Source organism: Magallana gigas, chromosome 10 (assembly GCF_963853765.1).
Source record: "Magallana gigas chromosome 10, xbMagGiga1.1, whole genome shotgun sequence".
In the NCBI taxonomy this organism is placed as follows: Eukaryota; Metazoa; Mollusca; class Bivalvia; order Ostreida; family Ostreidae; genus Magallana; species Magallana gigas.
Window position 1 is genome coordinate 27,423,418 of NC_088862.1, and position 10,034 is coordinate 27,433,451.

Here is a 10,034-nt window from a genome sequence, read left to right on the forward strand (position 1 = left end):
AGCAAGGGTTACCCACGAGAGATACGAACATTGTTTCTCAACGACGAATGAAGATTCCACAGTGCACCTCCTCCCCGAAATCATTTGTTGTTTAACAAAACATCGACTAGCACGTTTAAAGCATATCTTAATTTATGCAATGAGAACACAACCTTTTCAACTCAAAATTAAAAAATTGAATTCAGTTGATTCACTTCATCTACTCTTGGTCCTTGGCGGCAATGGATTTCCTTAATATAAGTATACATGATTGACAGTGAAATGAAAAGGTCCATCGCTGCAAGAACTATGATTCCGATCATTATTGTTGACATTCTCTTTTGGCTTGCTGATATTGTTTACATTCTCTTTTGGCTAGCAGATGTATCTAACCATCGTTTTTTGGAAGAAAAAAAATCACGCACTTTCCCAGAGCATTTTATGTACGTGTATGAATGAAATGGTATTTAAAAATTTAAAATATACATAGAAGGTTTTGTTTGTAGTCAAATAGGTCAGCGTTTGTTTTCTGAGAGAGAGAGAGAGAGAGAGAGAGAGAGAGAGAGAGAGAGAGAGAGAGAGAGAGAGAGAGATAAATCTAAAAAAAATATATAATGATCTAAAGTGAATAATATAAAAAGACATCAAATTAGAACATTCAATTATTTTTCAATATTGCTATTACCGTTTTTGACGTTCTTGTCATTCGTGTCTATTTTTGATGTGCTATTTTGATTGTTCTCACCTAAATACAAAATATGATAAAATGCTGTAACAAAACTTTGACAGAATGAAATAACAAAACGGCGTAGAAACAATACTTATCAATATTATAAAACATTTGGCCATAATTTACTCTCTCTCTCTCTCTCTCTCTCTCATTCTCTCTCTCTCTCTCTCTCTCTCTCTCTCTCTCTCTCTCTCTCTCTCTCTCTCTGTACTTGTATACAGCCCATGTTTTTGTAAAGTTAAGGTCATGCATATGTATACACTATAATATTTATAAACTGTGATCAAGCATAGTCTCTAGAAAAATACCTTCCACATAATGTTTTCTTCAGCCATTTGTAAGATGACATTCTTCTTTTGAACAATTATATATATATATATATATATATATATATATATATATATATATATATATATATAATAAAAAATAACAGAAAGCCGAATCAAAACTCATTTTGGATTATATATATATATATATATATATATATATATATATATATATATATATATATATATATATATATATATATATATATATATACACGTCAAAATGCATTTGGCTCCATAGAAAAGATAATTACAAGGGTTTTGGCAATCATTTTCGGAGAAACCCAAGTTACGTTCTACAATGAAAGGGAATATATATTCTAAATTTATAATAAACAAATCTTAATATTCTTACGTGTGCTATAAATGTACTTACTTGTACTCTTTTGTTTAGTATGATGACCCTGATGTCCTAAAAGGCAGGAAGTTCCACCTAATCTATACAATAGCAGAACGATAATATGCTGACAAGTTACATCAGGGCATAAACAAATTTAAAGTATTGTACAAGATACAGTCTGGCGTCAGTAAACAACTAAAAAAGTACATGTCATTGTATGAAGCATCAGTGCAACGGTGAATTAGAAAACAAACAATGTAAGCAACATAAACTTTAGTGGCGGTTCTCATTTTTTTTTTCGAGAAGTTATGAGCAAATATATCAAATCGTTTATGTGAAAATGCGTTTGAAACTGATTTTATTAAATATTTGTAGCAAAACTATTTTTCCTTCTTCCTTTTTAATAAATCTGGCTATCTTTAATGATTTTTTCAAATGTGGACCGAGGCTAAAAGCCGAAATAGATTGTATGATCAAAAGAAATCTGCTTAGATGCTTTAAAAAACCCTGAACGGGTTAAGACAAACCTGGAGGCTGCAATGAGACCCCTTCTCATCCCCCCCCCACAACGTTCCTTTATATCAAAACCCTTGTGGAGGTCCAGAGGCGAAAGAGATCCAGACATTTTTTGAACCAATCTGACACTGCTCTAAAACAGGTTTTTTTTTATCATTCAGTGGAGAGGATAGTAAAAAAATGTACATATTTTATATAAATTCAGATTTGTCCTTGACCCCATTATGAAACAACTGATTGGTATGGATTGATTCTTACAAAACATACTTCTAAGTTTCCCTGACTAATATTATAATTTCATTTATAAAAGTTGTAGATGTAATTTAGAAGGAAAAAAAATGGTTTCATATCTATAAAAACATTGTACATATACATGTACAATTACATACCGTATGTGAGATTTATTTTTCTGATTTCTTGAATGAATGTTCGCGTGGATAAAACAATCTTGATCTCAAAGAAAAACGGTTTTAACAAACTTTTATTTATGTGCAGGATCATTGTAAGGACGCAGCTTTGGAGTGACAGGGTTTTAATGCAACAAATACGGCTATAAAGAGTTTTCAGCCAAAACGAACTAATCTTTAGACCCTCGACAGCAAAATTTTAACGTTTTTATTATCTATATAGCGATTTATTTTCTAGTACAAATTGAATTGATAATACTTGAAAATTTAAGATGCATATCGTATATATTTAAATTCAAATATTAAAAAGTAGAAAATAATGAAAAGGTTATATAAATATATCTTGTACATTGGGTTAATATTGATTTTATTATATCTTACCATAGTTACCATAGTTTGATGTACTTTCAACTTAGCAATTTTTGCTGTGTATAAATTTTTGATTTATTTACGGATATCTATATATAAAATTATATACAAATGCTCAGATTAATTTAAAAGGAAGAAGGAAACATGAGTTTTGTAAATATGCTACATATACTGAGAAAATCGTTTTCAATCGCATTTTCACATCTACGCTTTGATAAACTTGCTCATACATTTTCTGATAAAATGAGAAATGCCACCAAAGATTTTTTTGCGTGCATTGTTTGTGTTTTAATTATCTGTTGTATTGATGCTGCATATAATGAACAGTAAGTATTTATTTCTTGTTACTTATAAACAGATGCCTTACTGTATTTAGGATAATTCCTTTTTTTATTTTTTATTTCCTGATGTAACTAGTCAGCACTTAATCGTTGTTTGCTATTGTGTAGTTTAGAAGGATCTTCTTGCACTTATGGACAAAATTGGGATCGATTACAACAGAAATGTACAAGTAAGTAATATAGAACACATGAAAGTTGATGAAGTTTTCAAAATTAAAAAAAGAAATTGAGCTTCCCTTTTTTATTGTAGAATGTGACTCTGGTTTCTATGGAAATGATTGCAAAAAACCTTGTGATTATCCATTCTATGGAGCCAACTGCGTTTTAACGTGTGATTGTTCAAAAGAAGATTGTCACTTCAAAAACGGCTGTAGAGATCATCATATAAAAGGTATTTTACTAGAGATAAAGCTCGATTACATACGTTAAAACTTACAGTGAAGACAGTTTGAAGTTTCGTTACAGCATTTTATCATATTTTGTATTTAGGTGAAAATAATCAAAATAGCTTATCAAAAATAAACCCGAGTTTCAAGAACGTCAAAAACGGTAATTAATTGTTCTTATTTGATGTCTTACAATATTATTCACTTTAGATTACATAAAGCTCTAGATAGGGTGTCAAAGAATTTTCGATATGTTGCATGAAGAAGAATAAACATGTTGTATCTTGCTTTAAAAACAAGGAATGACAGTGTAGTACATATAAAACTAAACGAAATAAAGACAACACACCTTTTAAACCATTAGGATGAACCCTGGTTCTAACACAACTCTCTCTCTCTCTCTCTCTCTCTCTCTCTCTCTCAGAAAAAAACACTGTCCTATTGTTTTGACTACAAGCAAAACCTTGTATGCATATTTCAAATTCAAAAATAATGTTTAGCTTATACATAAACATTACCTGCTCTGTTTAAGCTAGTGAATTTTGCTTAAAAAAATGATGGTTAGAAACATCATCTAGCCAAAAAAGAATGTAACCAATATTTATAGGAGTCATTCTTCTTGCAGAGATAGCTCATATCGTTCTACTGTCGATCATTTAAACCTATATAAGGAAATTCCATCGCTGTCAAGGACTAGGAGGGAATGAAATGTATCAAGTGAATTCAATCTTTTAATTTTGTTTTCAAAATGTTGTTCTCATTGCATCAAACATATGCCTTAAAATGGCGTAATACAAAAAGTTGAAATCATATGAGTCATTGTTTTTCCATTTTCCATTCTAATACATATACAATAAATGACTTCGGTGTGGAAATATACCTGCTACTTTTCATCAGCATAGTAGCGTACATGTAACTATTTTATTTAATAACACATTATGTTTTATTATGCATCAAAATAAAAATGTTAATAAATAAACATCGCGCACTACTTAAGTGAATCCTTTTCAATTATATTGTAACTTTTTAAAGGAAAATAAAATGATCATAAACTCATAAAACAATACAATACGCTTAAACTGTCCCCCACAATTTTTTTAGTAAACTAATATCTAATCTAGCCCTATCTATTTAAAATACATTTTTCTATTTAATTGTTTGTAAGTGTTTAACGAGCTTGGTGTTGACAGTTTGATAAATGATAATCAATAATTATACATTGTATTATCAGCGAAATTGGTTTAATAAACCATATTGAAAGTAAAAAAAGACATGCATAAGTTTATGAAGCTTTCATACAAAAAGAATATGTTCATAGTTCTTTGGAAAAAGTTAAATTTTCAAAATCACCCAATTTAAACTGTATTATTAAAAAAACATGTATATGTTAAACTACTCCCATGATAGTCGACAGTTTCATTAAAAATCTTGATAACATTGCTACACTGAAATATTTATTTTCCAAAAAAAAAAAATAAGTGAATTATACAACATCTACTTGTGACACTTGGTCAACAGCTGATAACAATTGAACAACTTCGATAGCATCGTTATCTTTAGGAAATATGTGTTAACGGTTTTTGAATGTTAAATAGATAGAGATTGATCTGTTTTTCAGTATCTATACTGGTTGTAACATACATTATATGTGACTACATATATCAAAGATTTAGGATATGCAAAATGAATCAGAAATTCCTGTATTTATGTACTGCCGATCTTCTGAAGGCCATTCTGGTATTTCAAATCAACCTAGTTAATCTAACAGTGGATGAAAAATGTTGCATTGTTCAGAACTGATATAAAAAATATACGCAGTTTGACCATTTTTAAAAAAGTACATATGCTGATACTGTTGACAATTTTTGTCTACATTATTTTGGATGAGATGCTGCCGAATTTGTATACTTAAAGCTCGAAAAGATGTCTCAAAAAGGTCTAGTTTTCTATACAGTGTATAGACTAAAGTATGCATATTTCAAGCTCATTATTTTGCCGACATTGTTTTACGCAGCTTGATTCTACTGCAAAGTGTTTAAACTGATTTTCAGATTAGCCATTTCGGAAAATGTCATAATATTATGAATACCATATCAATCGCTTTTATTAATATTTCCTTAATTAGTATAAATATGATTTTATCATTTACCGCACGTTTTGGGGAACCAAAAATGGAATTTATACAATACGTAATGCGTCATTATTTAGTGATATAGTCATTTCATGTATTTATTTAATTTTTTTTTTAAATCGTTAATCTAAAATTATTTTAGCAAAGGTACATGTATCCAATATGCTATTTATTTTTCTAATATGTCAATTTGTATTTCTTGAAGCAACACGAGGTGATGGGTATGTATGAAACTTTGTAATTATTTAAGAGTCCGAAAATTTCTATGATTTACATTTTACATGCAAGCCAAACAAGTTCTGAAACCGTTATACTATTTGTATATGTACTAGGGTACTAGGAAAGACATGTTGCGCTGGATATAATTGGAATCCCATAATAAAGAACTGTATAAGTGAGTATTATTTCGTAATGAAACAAAATTATAAAGTTTTCGAAGCACCTGAATACTTGTAATAAAAATAAAAGATGTTGTACATATATATGCTATTAATATAGGAATCTGAAGTATTTGAAGTGTTGTTTTATGCACTTAATATTCTTCCTTCAATAAAAAAAAGAGATTGGAATTCAGTATGTGTAACAAAGATGCTATACTTTTGAATTAGCTATCTATTATGGTGGAATAACACACCTGGAAAAAGTTAGTCAAATGTACAGGACATTATTTGATAATGAAAGAGATAAAGATAAATAAACTGTACATGTGTCAAATAAGCGACATTTTTGCAGTTTGGGAATAAAAAATAATATCTAAAATAATTTTTTGAGTAAGTAACAACAAAAGCCCTTGCCGGATTCGAATTCGGGATGTACAGATCACAAGTCCGACACTTTATCCACTCGGCTATGGCCCTTTCTATAAAACGAAATGTCGTTTCGATTAGCGGTCAGCCATTTTGTGATGATGTGTTATTCCTTTATAAAAACTATGAAATGCGATTTGTGTTTAAGGGTGTGAGACAGGTTTTTATGGACTTAACTGTACGCTGCAATGTCCAAAAGGTACATACGGAAAGGACTGTCAGCACATGTGTAGTTGTGAGGTTAAAGACTGTCATCATGTATTCGGTTGTTTTAAACGTAAGGTTACATTTACTTACTTAATATCCTAAGCAAACATTCTATTCATTTAAATAATTCACCATTCGTAAAATAGTCATACTTCTACATTGTAATTCATTTAAAAACAAAATAATTCACGATGCGATCCTTATTTCACTTTTTTTTTTTATTTTAATGACAACATTTTTTTTAAAAGCTTCCACACAGAGAACAAAAAACATAACCTATGGTCGAGTTACAACAATTGAAAAGAGCCTTCTAAAAGGTAATTGAAATGTAAACACGATTATTTATTTAAAAAAAATATCCTATCATGTATTTGTTATATGTGACAGTGACAGACAAAATGGGACCAGATGCAGCAAAAAACGTAACAGAGAAAAAAATCACAACGTCGTGTCAAGTGTTTTTTAATAACGCGTTTTTTTTTTTGTTAAAAAATCTAATATTTTAATGTACACATTAAAAATGAAAATAATTTCTTTAAAGTGACTTTTGCAAATGCACTTCATTCCCAATACGCAATATCAATTATTTTTCTCGGACATTTCGTTTAAAATTTTTAAAAAAGCGAGTATATAAACAAACGAGTCCGACATGCAGTTATGACGTGCCATGTCAATCATGAAGAAAAACGACTTATATTTAATATTTCGTCGGAATTCGCGAGTTAAAATTGAAGTTGGTGACATAATCATGAGCCAGGATAGTCAGGCAAGTTCTGTTCCATCTGAATTGAAGGATTATTAGAATGACGAGTTTGTTAATGAACTTAAATTAGTTGACTTTCTGTATTTCGGGAATATCATAACAGAATCAAAGATGAAAGTGAAAGAACTCTAAACGATGATTCTGACACGAGTTCCTCAGCAACTGATTACGAATCGGTCGTTAATGTTGACCCCTCAGATGAAGATGAATCTGTGTATATCAAGCAGGCTCAATTTAGGAATTAGACATGTGGTTGTACAGAATTCTACGGTAAACCCTGTAGTGTGATTGTTGTTTATGATCAATTCAATTCTGATTAAGCACAAACATAAATCTGTAACTGCATTTATCATGTACATTGTCCATGTAAATTGTGACAGTTTACATGAGTAGATAATGATTTAATTACACATTGTATGTACCGGACCAGTAATATTTCTCTATATTGTAGGAAACCTGCCGATGTCTGTGGAAGGGAAGTTCCATTATTCTTGGGATTATGCCTAGCAGGTTCACATACCTCATCATGCACAGCAGGTTGGTCCAGTTTACTTTAGGACACCATGGAAATGCAATATATATTTGGCATGTGTTCTGAAGGTTCAAATTAGATTTTCATTTGAGTATTGTATGTAAAAAGGATTTAATTAAACATTGAGTCATTAATTTTGGAATGATATAGTCTCGTAAGTGCAACAATATGTGCATACAAACTAAGTAATGCACATCAGCATGTTAACAAAAGTTTGCTTGCACACACCGTTGCATTTACAGGACTATAGTTTTCGAAAAATAATGACTCAATGCTCATATCATTAGTTTTTAAAATTCCTAGATTGTCTGCCTAGATGATTAATTTCTCAAGATCCATTTTTTATCTTATGGGTAAGTTCAAATTAATGGAATAGCAACTGTAACAGCCGCAAGCATGAACTTTGATTTTCGCTTGTAACGTTGCGTTTGTAGATACATTAACAGAGGTAAATTCATAGATGCAGATGACGTCATGAATCAGTTTTTATTTTACCAAAGTTGCCCTTTCAAAAATATCCAAAGATGTATTTGATGAAAGAAGAGAACTTTTTATGTCTTTCTTCAGGTAGCAGAATCAGGTCAAGTAAATATATACACAACATTCCAGAGGTGAGATTGTTCAGGACCAGGACAAAGCAGTGGTGTTTTATGACGAAAACATATCTCCAGAAATTCTTGAAACCTTTGAAAAATTTGTTAAGATATCATCACTTTGGATTTCATGCTGACAGCCCTGGACGGATTGAGATGAAGGAGAGAAATTCAGGCAACCCTGTTTCTGTGAATGTGCTTAAAGGAAATGAACAACCAAAAGCAGGACATCTGCCTGATGTTATCACAGAGAGGGGTCTTGACATTGGAAGACAATGGTATTTGTTTGAGAGTTTCAGAGAATTCTGCTCGTCAGATGCTGCAAAGGATGCCGTTTTCGTCCAAGGCCTGTGCTTCCCAAACCTGAGGCTATAGCTATTGCTGATTAAGAAAATGGCAAGCCCACTATCATAAAACGGAAACAATCTTTACTGCATTAACTCATATCTGAAAACAAGTTTATTTTCAATGGTCATTGACTGTTTCATAACATACCATGCGCTGAGCCTCCCATAAAATATCAGTTACTAAATTTGTTATAAAACTGTTGTCAAAAATGTGTTAATAACTCATTTATCTTCTTTATTTTTTATTTAGATTTTATGTGTATAATATTCTCAGATTATACACCTGCATATTTATATAAATTTTGAAAATACTAAACTTTGTACGAATATTCAGAATATGTTTAATGTTATTAACCTTTATTGTCAGTTTCTTATTTTTTTGTATTTTTCATTAATACACTGGTTGTTTTCTTTTGATGAATGATTCTCTGTTACCATGGTAACATATATTGAAATGTATTATATCAAGGAATAATGGAAAAATTCATTTACTGTACATTATGAATTATGTTGTTAACCCCCAGAATATCATGTCTTTTATTTCTTTTTTAAATTGTATTACTTTCTGAAGAAATATAAAAAAACGTGTAAGCTTTATTCTCCGGAAAGGAATTATGTGAAAATTGTTGTCTTATTCAAATTGTCATATTTCCCATTAGTGTTGGACATTTTATAAAAAAATATTTTGGATTCTTTTTCTTAACATTAATACAAATCAAAAAAGCAGAAAAAAAATGAAAATGTGAATTTTCCTTATCTGGTCCTATTCTGCTAGTCACTGTCACATATAATCATGACTTTTAAATGGACTGCTAGATATAACAATAAAAACCTTACGACACTAGTCATCGTTTAAAGAGAGTACGATATACTAAATGCAATGTTATTTCGAAGACAAATGTACTCAAGAGATGATAAACTCCTTGAATACGACCATTGATCACACGCCTTTCATCAAACGTTCAATTATTAAATTTTGTTAATGTATGTGCTGTAAAAATGTTATTTTTCATGCTGAACAGATCCCATTCTTTATTTGAAGAAATGTCCCCATGTATTTAAAGTAGAAAGATAATATTTACTTTGATCCATTTGCTGGAAACTTGTTGCATTGTAGTCTAGAGTAGACTACTTTAGTTTTTAATTTGTATCATAAATTACAAAAATTATATTTTAGTCTAGCATTTGTTGTTTACATAACTTAGTAGTGTTTTACTCTGGAACATTTAATTGACTAACAAATATGGTCACATTAGAGCTC